Source organism: Aotus nancymaae, unplaced genomic scaffold (genome assembly GCF_030222135.1).
Source record: "Aotus nancymaae isolate 86718 unplaced genomic scaffold, 86718_ANA_hifiasm-v0.15.2.pri h1tg000010l, whole genome shotgun sequence".
Classification (NCBI taxonomy): domain Eukaryota; kingdom Metazoa; phylum Chordata; class Mammalia; order Primates; family Aotidae; genus Aotus; species Aotus nancymaae.
This window is the reverse complement of record NW_026988421.1, coordinates 34,937,786-34,951,852: the sequence shown is the minus strand read 5'-3', so window position 1 is coordinate 34,951,852 and position 14,067 is coordinate 34,937,786. Positions and strand designations below refer to the sequence as shown.

Below are 14,067 nucleotides of genomic sequence, written 5' to 3'. Positions count from 1 at the left end.
GGCAGAGGTTGCAGTGAGCTGAGATTGTACCACTGCACTCCAGCGTGGGTGATAAGAGTGAAACGCCGCCTCAAAAATAAATAAAGTACTTCTTAAGCCAAAGTTCCACATATAAGCAGGGATTTACCTACCCAATGGGGCACCCTCCCATCCCTGGGGCTAACATCAGAGCTCTCTTTCTCCTCATCCAGCAAAATGGGGCGCCCCTAGAACACTGTGAAAGACTAAGCAAGAGAGGGAATGACACCAACAAGAGAGAAACCTCCAAGAAAATACCAGGGCCCAGCTGGCCTTCTGTCCCTACTCTCTTCTGCATTCCTTCAGTGCAGTCCTCTGCTCCATGGCGGGGTGATGGTAAATGTCCCATCCACTCCCTGATGAAGATGTAGTGAGGGGAAAAGAAATGTATGGGAACAGGAGAAGGGGCTGTAGCGACCAGCCTGCATGGAGGCAAGCCAGGAGAAGGGAGACACTGAAAGGATCCTTGTTCAGAGGACTAGTGACCACTTGTGACACTCAGAGGGCTTAATGGACATACTGGCATTTTCACATCAGCTCACATGACCGAAGCAGTCCCCGGCTGAGAAATATTCCATTACGTGTCTCTCCCCAGGTGGTCGGTCAGCTCTACAAGCACAGCCTTGCCTGACAACATTCTTTCTCCACTCCACTCTGCTGTGTGAAAATGTCTCCTTGGCTCTCCCAGTACCTTCTGTCCCCTTCTCATTCTCAATAATAGTAACCAGAATTTACTGAATGATTACTATTTATGTGTCAGGCATAGTTCATTCTTTCCTTCCTTCCTTCCTTTTTTTTTTATGGAGTCTTACTCTGTTGCTCAGGCTGGAGTGGTACAGTGCTGTGATCTCAGTTCACCACAGCCTCAACCTCCCAGGCTCAAGAGATCCTCCTACCTCAGCCTCCCAAGTAGCTGGGACTACAGGCTTGTACCACCATTTTCAAGTTTTTGTAGAGATGGGGGTCTCCCTATGTTGCCTAGGCTGCTCTCAAACTCCTGGGCTCAAGTGATTCTCCCACCTCAGCCTCCCAAAGTGCTGGGATTACAGGTGTGAGCCACCATGCCCAGTCCATAGTTCTAAAGACTTGTATGACTGGACCATCTAATCTTCCCTGCAATCCCGTGAGGTAGGTGCTCTTACTTCCTCCATTTTAGAGGTGACACTACTGAGACACAGGGCAGTGACTGGCCCTAAGACTCAAATCTGGGAAGTAGCAAAGCCAGGATTTGAACCTAGGCAGCCTGAGTGCAAAGACTATACTCTCAGTTGCCCTACCTCACCTCAGAGAGAGAAGAGTCATACTCAGAGATAAGAGATCTATTCCTAGCTCAGTTCTATCCAGCTACGTAACCTTAAACAAATGGTTTTTCTCTGCCTCAGCTGCCTCCACCATGAAATGCTAATCATAAATGTCTGGTCCAGAAACACAGAAATCTTAGCTCTATAATCCAGCCTGCCTAATAGATTCTCCTGAGATTATGGAAACACTCTATAACTGTCCATGCTGACCGTAGGGCAGTCACTAGCCACACGTGGCTACTGAATATTTGAAATGTGGCTATCATGACTGAGAAGCTGAATTTTTAACAGTATTTCAATCTAATTAATTTAAATAGCCACATGTGGCTAGTAGCTACTATACTGGACAGCTCAGCTCTAATCTATAAACTCCAAAAGGGTGGGTGCCATTTCTCTTTGTTTGCTGCTATATTCCCAGAGCCCAGCATGGACGCTGGTCTACAGCTGGTGCTCAACAACTGTTTGATAAACAAATCAAAAGCAAAGGACTTTTCAGGTGCTCTAATAGTACCTCATCTCCCACACAGGCATCAATTCATCATGTTCCCTGGCCAGTGGACATTTAGCCTTGGCTTGACACAGAATTCAGGGCTTCCTAATGCAGTCTGGTAGAAAGTTGCTCTTACAATAAAAAATTCTTCCACTGAGGGCCGGGCACGGTGGCTCACGCCTGTAATCCCAGCACTTTGGGAGGCCAAGGCGGGCAGATCACGAGGTCAAGAGATCGATGGTCAACATGGTGAAACCCCATCTCTACTAAAAAATACAAAAATTAGCTGGGCATGGTGGCACACACCTGTAGTCCCCAGCTACTCAGGAGGCTGAGGCAGGAGAATTGCTTGAACCCAGGAGGCGGAGATTGCAGTGAGCTGAGATTACGCCACTGTGCTCCAGCCTGGCACCTGGCAACAGAACAAGACTGTCTCAAAAAAAAAAAAAAAAAAAAAAAAAAAATTCTTCCACTGAGCTAAATCAATCTCCCTAAAATTTCTAGTTACTAGTGCTGGCACATAAACTCTCAAGTGTGGGAAAACCAAAAGAAGTCATGAAAAAAACACTTAAATGTTTTTAAACACCTTAATGCCGGGTTACATCTATAATTCATTTTCATGGTTAAGATGAATACGGGCTGGGCATGGTGGCTCACGCCTGTAATCCCAACACTTTGGGAGGCGGAGGTGGGTAGATCACCTGAGGTCAGGAGTTCAAGACCAGCCAGTCTGACCAATATGGTGAAACCCCATCTCTACTAAAAATACAAAAATTAGCCAGGCATGATGGTGGGCACCTGTAATCCCAGCTACTCAGGAGGCTAAGACAGGAGAACTGCTTGAACCTGGGAGGCGGGGGTTGCAGTGAGCCGAGATCACGCCATTGCACTGCAGCCTGGGTGACAGAGTGAGACTCCAATGAATCCGATTTTAACTAGTAGCAGTGCAAGGCCTGTTAAACAAATACATGACTATGATCTGTTTAGGAGAAAACAATCCTCTAGTGTCAGAGCTGTGGTCCAGAATTGCTATCTCCATTGACTTTAATATCAGTGTATTTGAGTCCCCCGATTCCGTAAGTGCGCCAGGGAGTGTGCAGCTAGGCCCTCAACAAGCTAAGCCTTGTTCTCCAAGCAGGGTCTGGGGATTCTGGCAGAACAATTCACATTTTCCCATTTCCTTGATGTACTCCTTAGTGAAAAAATCCACTATTTCCTATATACCTCCTATGTACCAACAACTGTGGTACACACAGGAGCTACAGGGGATGACGACGTGGTACTCACAAGGAGCCCTTGGTTTAGAAAAGGGAGAGTCAAAATGTGCAAAGGATTCACTTTGTACAAGGCACTGAACCAAGCCAGGAGAAAGACATATAAACCAAACATAATCAACTCAGTGTGACCCATGCCAAAACAAACATAAGTACAAAACACCACATTGGCTGCCTTAGAAGAGACATGTGGAGAATCCCAGCACTGTGGCTTGCACACAGCAGGTGCTCAATGCAGAGAACTGAATCAAACCTTGACCAATACCTTATTTTAAGGCTGGGAAAACCAAGGCCCAGAAAGGTTATGGGACTTCTCAAAGTGACTCAGGTAGTTACTGACAGGACTGAAGACAGCAACACTCTATAACACTGTCTCCCTCCCAGTGCTTTCTAACCTCCACTGCATGGGGAGAATAGGCAGGATCTACTGCCTGTTATTATGTGTGTCTCAGAATAAATGATGGATTTATTTTTGTAAGACTGTATGTTTTGGTTTCTTGAAATCTGATGACTAAATGTATGCATATCATTTAACAAACATTTCTTGAGAATATACCCTATATCAGGCACAAATTTAAATATATGAATGAAGAAATGAAATAAACTTTTGGTCAAATCAGAGAGCTGAACACCCATTTTATTTCTGCTGTCTTCTGGACTCCCACTAAAAGGACAATAGACAGATGTGTTTCTTAATGAAAAGGAGACCCCAGCAGATGAGCTACTGTCAACAGCAGCGGAGAACTGACCACCATGCAGTAGCTGATTTAGGTTTCTGTGTTGTCTGCTCTAAAGGGAGAAGCAGGATGAGGCTAAAAAGAAGAATCCTTGCCTGCAGGTTGGTACAAAGAGCAGCCAGACCTAGGGTCCCTCTTGCAATCTGCTCAGCCTGGTGATTTCCTTGCCTCAGCCAGCAGAAGGTGGAGATCCACTGATCAGGTAATTTATACCAGAGATACAGCCAACGACGGAGGGACACAGCTGAGGGAGGTAGAGAGATGGGAGCTGGGGGGTGGGGGTGGAGATGGGGGTGGGGGTGGGACACGGTGGGTGGGGGCAACTTTCAAAAGACCCAGGGATTGAGTGAAAGTCTGCATATCAAATAGGCTAATACCTATCCCCCTTCCCCATGGAGGCTCCCAGAATGCCGGACAGTCAGGCTGTTACTCATCTCACCCCACCCCACCCCACCCTCAGGCAAAATCCTCTCCAAGAAAGCCCTATCCAGGAAAGCCCCAGAGAAAACATCTAGTTGGCTCCAGTAGAGAAAAAGGGGGCTCTCTGCTGGATCACCTACAATTAAGTTAGCAAGTCCTTTCCTTGTGGCATTGATGCCCGATCAGCATTTCGGTGTCCATTCTTAAAACATAATAGTCAAAGATCAGCATGCATGGAAGAATAACTGCCATGGAAGATACAGTAACAAAAACAAGTGGAAAAAGGGACTTAGAGGAAACATCCTCCTCCAAGAGACAGCAGAGAACAGCAGAAAACATCAAAAAACAAACAAACAAACAAACAAAAAACCCACCCTAATATAAAGGAATTTACTGCACCCATGAAACAAGAATAGAATGTAATCTAAAAAAGAAAAGCAAGTATTCAGAGGGCTAGTGTTTCGTGTAAAAACATGAAAGCAGAAAGTTAAAAATGGAAAAGAGTTGAAGATAAAGCTGAAGATATCTCTCTGAAAGACAAAAATATAATAAAATGAAAAAAGGAAATAAAATTTTTTAAAATTATAAACTTGATCCAGGAAGTCCAACATTCAACTAATTGGCATTCCGAAGACAAAACACAGAAAATGGAGAAAATGAAATTATTAAAATTTATCTAAGAAAATTTTCCCAAACTGAAAGTTATCAGTCTTCTGATCAAAAAGGCACACAACAGCCAGACTCAGTGGCTCACACCTGTAATCCCAGGACCCTGGGAGGCCAGGCAGGTGGATCACCTGAGGTCTAAAGTTCAAGACCAGCCTGGCCAACATGGTGAAACTCTGTCTCTACTAACAATGCAAAAATTAGCCAGGTGTGGTGGCACATGCCTGTAATCCCAAATATTTGGGAGGCTGAGGCATGACAATCACTTGAACCCAGGAGGCAGAGGTTGCAGTGAGCCGAGATTGTGCTACTGCACTCCAGTCTGGGCAACAGAGTGAGACTCTATCTATTTAAAAAAAAAAAAAAGGTACCCACCAAAGACCCAAGTCAATCATTTTTAAAGCAAGGAAATTTCAAATACAGGAAAAGAAAGATGATCCTAAAAACTTTTCAGTGAGAAAGCAGGTTATCCATAAATGATCAAGAATCAGAATGGTATCTGAATTTTGATACCAATATTGGAACCTAGATGATAGTAGAATGATGGCTTCAAAATTCTAAGGGAAATGGCTTTCAACCTCAAATTCTAGATTAATCAAATTACCAATCAAATATGAATGTAGAATATGAACGTTTTCTGACCTGCAAGTTTAAAGTGATCAGCTTCCACAGACCCTCTCTCAGAAACTTGTGGAGGAATAAATCAACAGAGGAAACAGGATAAGGTAAGGGAATTCCCAGGATGAGTCATGCCACAGGCCTAGAGGTCAATGGGCAAGAACAAAGGAAAGAGAAAGTCTCCAAGGTGGGGGTTAAAATAATAATAATAATAAAATAAAAAGGAACAAGCCCAAGTACGGTAGCTCATGCCTGTAATCCTAGCACTTTGAGAGTTGAGGAAGGAGGATTGTTTGAGGCCAGGAGTTAAAGACTAGCCTGGGGAATCTAGCAAAATCCCATCTCTACCAAAAAACTTTAAAAATTAGCTGGACATGGTGGTGCCTGTAGTCCTAGCTACTCAGGAGGCTGAGGCAGGAGGATCACTTGAGCCCAGGAGGTCAAGGCTGCAGTGAGCTACGATCACACCACTGCACTCCAGCCTGGGTGACAAAGCAAGGCTCCATCTCAATAAATAAATAAATAAATAGGAACACACGTTATAAAACAAATGTTTTAAGATGCTGTCAGATACTCTGAGAATTAGCAATAAGTACACAGAAACTAAGTAAATAGAAAATGTAAGACAATTATTAACTCAAAAAATGTACAAGAAAGAAAATATTATAGTATACTCTATGGCTCTGTCATGAACACTATTTACACAGTCAAAATAATGAAAGTACCAAATATCAATGTAATCAAAAACTGTGATATAGCTATAATGAGAGGATAGGGAGAAAGGGAAGTATTGTGGGGGGCAGAGGAGAGGCTCTAATCCATAGTAAGACACAAAGCAGTAACATCTAAAAATAACCTCTAAGCTGAGTATGGTGGCTCACATCTGTAATCCCAGAACTTTAGGAGGCCAGGGTAGGAGGATTGCTTGAGGCCAGGAGTTCAAGTCCAGCCTGGCCTCAAGCAGGGTCTCAACATAGTGAGACCCTGTCTCTAGAAAAACAAAAATAAGAAAAAATAAAACATCTAAAATGAACAATCAGAAAACAGCCTTGTAAGCAGGTAACAATAAATATGATAGTGAGACCAAGAGAAACGGCTCAGTGCATTGGAAGTAACTGTTGTAGACAGAATAACAGCAGCCCCCCAAAGATGTCCACATCCTAACCACCATGTCTGGCTAATTTTTTGTATTTTTTGTAGAGATGGGGTATTGCTATGTTGGCTGGGCTGGTCTTGAACTCCTGGCCTCAAGTGATCCGCTGACCTCAGCCTCCCAAAGTGCTAGGATTACAGGCATGAGCCACTGCGCCCAGCCAGCCTTTATATTTTTCTTGTAGTATTATTTGACTTTTAAAACTCTGTGTGTGGGGAGCACAGTGGCTCACTCCTGCAATCTCAGTACCTAGGGAGGCTGAGACAGGCAGATCACCTGAGGTCAGGAGTTCGAGATCAGCCTGGCCAACATGGTGAAACCCTGTCTCTACTAAAAATACAAAAATTAGCTGGGTCTGGTGGTGGGTGCCTGTAGTCCCAGATACTCAGGAGGCTGAGGCAGGAGAATTGCTTGAACCTAGGAGGCGGAGGTTGCAGTGAGCTGAGATCGTGCCACTGCACTCCCACCTAAGCAACAGAGGGAGACTCTGTCTCAAAACAAACAAAACTCTCTGTGTGCATGTGTGTGTGTATATATATACACACACATACATATATATGTGTGTGTGTATATATATATGTGAAACTTTTATACAAATTAAAATTTAATTTAAAAAGAGAAGAAAGATGGATTCACTCTATTCCCAGAACTCAGAATATGGGGGAGGAAACAGGCAAGGGAACCAGCAATAACAACAGAAGTAGAAAGCTGAACACAAGAAGAAAAGCATCTCTTTAAGATGTGAGGGGAGTCTGAAAGGAGAAGGCATCAGCCAGGAAACACAGAAAAAGGCCTTCTGGTGAGGGAGCCAGTCCTGTTGGGGGGTGCAGGAGGGCCTGGCCTTTGGGTACATGGAATAGCGAATGACTGGGCATCTGGTGTTTCAGCAGAGCCGGTAGGAAAGCATGGAAGGGTGGTTCTCAGCACCAGCAGGCTTGATGCCTACCCTATCCCTGGCTTCTCCAGCTAGGTTATGGGACTGCTATGCATATTTTGGGAGGGCTGGGACAAATGAAGGCCCAAGATAAACACATTTTCCTACAACGTCAATTATATTCAATAGTAAAGCAATTTAAATACTTTTATACTAAAACTAGCACAGATACATCGTAGAGAATACAAACCTATGTGATTTTTTAATATAACACCTGCATATTTCAAGGTGACTTCTGGTTTGCAGTGCCCACTGTAGATGCTAAATTACTTGCTGACCACTGAGCATCAAGAGTCAATCCTCTCTATAACTAATTAGAGTCAGAAGAAAATCAGAAAGCAGTACAGCATCCATCCATCAAAGCATCCAGGGACTTTACACCAGCAACCTGTTCGTGGCTGCCCATCCTCCCAAGGTGGGCAGAATACATACCTTGGGTCCCACTCAACACTAATCAGTTAACAAGCATTTCATTCTTTTCCAAAAGGGTCTGGGTCCTGCTACAGCCAGTTAGGTTAGCACAGCCTGAGGAAAAAAGAGAAAACACTGATGCTAATTCTTCCTAGATATATTTTCTAGGCCACAGCTTGCCAGCCCCTATTCTAAGCAGCACAGCAATCACTGAGCAGAGCCCCACCTTCACCATCGGCACCCCTAGCCCCTTACAGTTCAGGCCTCTGTTACAGAATACATTAAAGACACTTTTTCCATGGAAGGAAGTTTAGAAACAGGGTACATCCCTTGGGAGAGGGTGTCCCTTGTGGTCCACAATACAAGGGTGGAAACTTTTCCTATTGTTGTAAAAACAATAACCACATGACAGAGACCTGGAACTTTTTTTTCTATAAAAAGCTACTGCTGACCACAGAAGAAGAAGGGGGAAAAAAATCAATAGAAGGCCACACAGAAGTAAAAAGCAATTTAATTGGATTTGGTTTATTTGCCCCTTTTTTGTTTTGTGTGTAAAACACATACACATTCAAAAAAGAGTGAACTCAACTGATTTTATTTATTTATTTAGACAGAGTCTCGCTCTGTCACCTGGGCTGGAGTGGGCTGGAGTACAGTGTGCAATCTTGGCTCACTGCAACCTCCAACTCCCAGGTTCAAGCAATTCTCCCTGCCTTAGCCTCCCAAGTAGCTGGGATTACAGGCATCCAGCACCACACCCAGCTAATTTCTGTATTTTTAGTAGAGACAGGGTTTTACCATGTTGGCCAGGCTGGTCTCAAACTCCTGACCTCAGGTGATCTGCCCACCTCAGCCTCCCAAAGTGCTGGCATTATAGGAGTGAGCCACCGTGCCTGGCTCTCAACTGATTTTAAATGAAGAACAGAGAACATTAAATTTTAATGACAATAGATTAAAAGAAACTACAAAGATATATTATTGACAATAAAGAAAGAATGAGGGAGGAGGACAAGGAGAAAGAGGTAAGAAAAAGAAACGGATGGAGGAGGGAGACATAGGAAAAGAGGAATGAGAGACAGCAAGATTCAGGCACAGGCCCATATGCATAATCACATGCAAAAAGGGGGAGCCACCAAAGGACCCACAGAGACACTTCCTAGGGCTTGAAGAGTTAGCCAAAGTTAATTACATTGTTCATGGCCAGCTGTTGGCTGTAGCTCCAGACCTTGAACTATTATCACACTTTACCCTTGCCTTTGAATGGTTAATGCTCTGGTCAACCACTGTTCACAGCTCTTTAATTGCTCATTAAAACATTCTGAAGCTTAGCTTAGGTCACATGCCAGAATCTCCCCCAAATGAGCCACAATTCAGTAAATCATTCATCTCCAAGTGTCTCCTCTGAAAAGGGAGTACATGAAACACTATCTCATAAAACATTCAGAGAAGAAAATGCTGCTTGCACTGAAAAGAAATCCATGGAAAAGTGTTTTGAGCTTTGCATTTACAAAAAAACCTGGACTTGAGTAGAACTGAGTCGCACCTCAGCATCAGCCAGCATCACCATTCGCACACCTGACCTCCCACATGTCCACGTGCTGCGTGCTCCCATGGATCTAAAGGCCTCAGTTGGTCCTGAAACTAAGCAGCCTCCAGCACACTGCAATCTGAGGGTCAACAGGAACGATCCCAAGGAGATTCCAAGTGAGTCTCAGTCCACATCCCCCACCCCACCCCCAAACCTAGTCTACCAAACCTCTCCTCACTTCACCCAAGGGCTGAAGAAGAGCTCAGCTGTTTCAGAGACAATAGAGCCTCCCCCTTTCAAGTGCCATCCTTTTCTCCTCCAAGCTTGGTTTCTGTGTTTTTCCCTTCCCCCCATAACCTGTCCCCAGCCTACTGTTTTCTCTTGTCTGTTTCTCCAGCCTCTCTCTTCCTGTGCTCCTATTTCCTCCTCATGTTTCCCTATTCCATCTTAGAATCAATTCTCTCAGAGGAAGAGGGGCCTTAACAGATACATATAGGCCAGAAACAATGGCTCAAGCCTAGAACTCCAGCATGCTGGAAGGCCAATGCAGGCAGATCACTTGAGTCCTGGTGTTTGAGACCAGCCTGGGCAACATGGCAAAACCCTGTACAAAAAGTACAAAAATTAGCTGGGTGTGGTAGTGCGTGCCTGTGGTCCCTCGACCTCCTGTGCCTTAGTTTCTCAAGGTAGGAGGACTGCCTGGGCACAGGAGGTCGAGGCCGCAGTGAGCCATGATTATGCCACTGCACTCCAACCTGGTTGACAGAGTGAGACCCTGTCTCAAAATAACAACCACCACCAAAAATAAAAATAGATAAATAAACAACCCAGATACATCTAGAAAACAAGATCTACAATCTATCCACCTGAGTTCCCACCAAGATCTACATCTATCCACCTGAGTTCCCACCAAGATCTACAAATCTATCCACCTGAATTCCCACCAAGATCTACAATCTATCCACCTGAGTTCCCACCAAGATCTACATCTATCCACCTGAGTTCCCACCCCAGCTCCACGCCTTGCCAGCTGTGTGACCTTGAAACAATGGCCAAACCTCCCACCCCTTCAAATTCCTCAGTGAGTTGGGGGGCGGAACATGGCAATCACAGAGGTCTTTTACAACTCTCATCTTCTAGATAGGTAAACGTTCACCTGTATAACCATAAATAACCCAGCAAGTTAAACATCCACAGGGAAAGAGAAATTACAGAAACTCCCTCTTCTCAGCAATCTATCATCTCACCCTCATCACCCACAGACAACCACTCACTCTGGGGTCTGTACCTCTCACTCTGGGCCATTCTAGCTCTGAATTATTTATATACAGTAAAACCTCACAAATCACACAATCAAGGAAAAGGTAGATGTGAGTCCAACAGAAGCCTGAGTTCTAGAATGCTTCTTTCATGCCATTGTGCAATACCTGGAATTTAATATCAGTTTAGCAAACAAGAACCTAAAAATGCCATCACAAACTGTGACTCTAAGAACAGTAGAGATGTCAGGAACCCTGGAAGAACCTCTGCTCTAACGTCCTCCACTTCATCAGCAAGGATACAGGCCCAGGGAGCAGAAGCCACTAGCCCAAAGCCCAAAGATTAGTGGCCAGGACCAAAGCCAGCTGACCTGCCTCTGGTCCAGAGCTCTCCTCCACCAAAGCTTTTGGAAACCATCCCTGCCTTTCTCCTACAGACAGGTCAAATCCTACCATGGAGTGTCCTCTACAGCAAATCTCTACGTCCAGGGAGGGGTCCAGAGATAAGTTTGGATGATCTGATGATTATCAATGCTGCACAATAAAAGCTTTCTTTCCTGGGCCCTGCCCTTTCATTCTTTGCAAAGAAAACCCTAGACTCTGCTATCTGTATTGAACTCTATTTTAGAGAAGGGGAAAGAGGGGAATAGCTGAACAGTGCTTTGTTCTGCCAGGAAGAAGCATTTGCTCATCCTTTCCCGTAACTCCTACCCACTCCCCAATATGCCCAATCTCTACTGAAAAGTTTACAGAAACTCTCCAACTACAACAAATGAAAGCAGGTAGCAAAAGGAAAGGGTCAACAGAGTGGGTATCGTCCACAAGATAATACCCTCCCATCTCTTTACCCCAGAGGGTAGACAGCACTTCATTTCAGTTGCTATTTCCCTGCAGGGAAGTCGCCAAAGGAGTGGTCTCAGGGCCCTCCAGCTGAGAAATGTGCTCTCTGAAACCCCTCGAGAACTAACCCTTTCCTAACCATCTGCTCCAACAGTGCCTAGGGCAAAGGTACCAACAGATCAATCCTTCCCTCTTTTCCCCTCAGGCCAAGAAGAAGACATCAGAGCTTGGTTGGCAAAGGGCTATTTAAAGCAGCATCCAGAGGGCAGGGCAGAAAACTGCTGGAGGCATCCTCTTCCTCCACCCCTCCCCCTCACAGCCCCAAACATATGCCCCTTACTCGGAAGACAGCCATCTACCTCGTCTGTGTCTGAAGGCTGGAGATAATGTCCATCATCTGTTTTCTATCATTGATGCTGCTGACCCCTCTGCTGCCCATCCCACTTTTAATCCAACCCTCCTCTCTTCGATCACCACCAAGCTACCTTTCCAACCAAAAACACAGAACTGAATCTAAGCAGAGGAGCTCAAAACACAAGAAGAGTGAAGACAGGCAATCCGTCCCCAGCCTCCCCTTAAGAGAGGAAAAAGGGCGCGGGGGGCGGGGGGCGGGGGGCTGTTGAGGGGAGAGATGGAGTCAGAGGCCTGACATGCCAGATAGGTTCCATGATGTCTCTAGATGAACCTCCCTCCTATTGACGGTGAAACCAATTCCAGCAATTTCAGCAGGTCGGCCCTGTGACAACAGGGGCATCCCAGCGCTCAGTATTTAAAACAAAAATCCAAAGGCTCGCCCAGAACATGCTGGGAAAACCCGGGGACTGGATAAAACGAGCCACGCTCAGTGGGATCCCTTCTGCTTTTATGTAGCAATGTAATAGCGTAAAAAATTCTTGTCTGCCTGAAGAAAGCATGCACTGGTGAATTTCAAAGCCATCTTACGACAGCGGATGCACGGGGATGCAGAAATCGACAGCACATTCCCCCATGAAGGAAACATAATGACTTCAAGCCTCTTTCCCTCTATCTTGAATGGCGCTACCGCGTATCTAGGAAGCCACGTCGAAAAGCAGCGAGGTGAGAGCGGGGGATGCCCGGGGAATTCGGAGAAAGGAGTTGCTTGCTGTCCATGTCGGTGACGAGCTGCCTAGCAAGATGCTGTCAGCCACTCGGGGAAAGGAAGGGGCACGGGCGGCACGGGCAGGCGCGGTGTCCCCGGCGCACACTCGTCCCGGTTCATTCAAGCGGGTCTGGCCAGCCGCGGCGTCCTCGCGCCCCTCCCGCCGCCCTCTCCCGGGGATGCTGATGAATGAACACACCTGAGATGCCTCCATCCTGCCGCTCGCTCCCTCCGCCTTCCTCTGGCTGCTGCAGAGGTGCCCCTCCTCGGTAGTTTCACTTTACAGCACAAACCCATCCGGGCTTTGATGTCTCTTTCACCCACCCACATTGCAGCCACCCTGAGACGGGAGGACATTCTCTGCTAGCAGAGGCCATGATCGCACTACCCCCCACCCACCAAAATAAGAAAGAAAAAAAAAAACACCCAACCCTGGAAGCCCTCACATCCTCCGCACCCTGGGGAACTTTCCTTGAAAGACTAGGGATCCGCCGAGCAGGCAGGATGGACGGTTCGGCCGCAGGCGACCACCGCTTTCCCCATGCCCATCGGGGGATGCTCTGGGGGAGGGGGTCCCGCAGGTCCCTCCAACAGCTGGCCCTTTAAATGCGCCTCCTCAGGGCGCGGAACAAAGGCGCCGCCCGCGGGGGCCTGGCCGCGCACACCCCCGGCGCTGCCGCCGCCGAGCTGGCGAACGCGGACGGGCGGGCGCTGGCTTACCTTGCTGGTCGCCGGGCGGGCGGGCTGCGCGCGTCCGCCCCTCTCGCACTACACGCTGCAGCTGGCCCCGCTCTGTTTTTCTGGGACTCGGAGCTGACTTCACCGACACTCCGCGAACAGCCAATGGGCTGCGGTGCCCGCCCCCTCATTAGCATGCCTCTGGAACCGTCCACTCTGGCAGCTCCCGGCCAGCGGGCGGCGCCAGGGGGCGGAGCCGGGCCCAGCCGTGACAGGAAGGGGCGTGTGCGCGGATGGGAGGCAAGGAAGCGTCCGGCGCCCGGCCCTCGTCTCCCGGCTTTGTGAGCCCGCCGGTAACGCGCGCGCGGGCCGAGTAACCCTTTACGTCCTGGCCAGGCCGCGGACTGGGGCGGACTGGGCCGGACGCTGGCCTGGCGCGCCTTCTGGTCCTTCAAGAGGGGTCGCCCACGGAGAGCTTGGAAGGAGCCTTAGATGTAAAATGACAGCGATAAGTTACTTAACCCCTGGACCTCAGTTTACCCATCAGTCGTAAAATCTAGTGAAGCTTAACATAGTTAACATATGTGATGCGTTTAGATCAGTGCCTGGCTGTCGTGCTA

The 14,067-nt window shown here is 47.0% G+C and overlaps 1 protein-coding gene across 25 annotated transcripts in view; it reads right to left on the bottom strand.

Moving 5' to 3' along the window:
- The window catches only part of SORBS1 (sorbin and SH3 domain containing 1), a 254,503-nt gene extending 240,935 nt beyond the window's left edge, over positions 1–13,568 (bottom strand). For 24 of the 25 annotated variants that reach the window (XM_064374042.1, XM_064374056.1, XM_064374058.1 and 21 more), the window contains exon 1: positions 13,490–13,568. The gene's annotated coding sequence lies outside the window, so the exon portion shown is untranslated. Of the gene's footprint in view, positions 1–8,043; positions 8,137–13,489 lie in introns of all 25 variants that reach the window. The other variant, XM_064374041.1, reaches the window with a different exon arrangement.
- Positions 13,569–14,067: the final 499 nt, after the last annotated feature.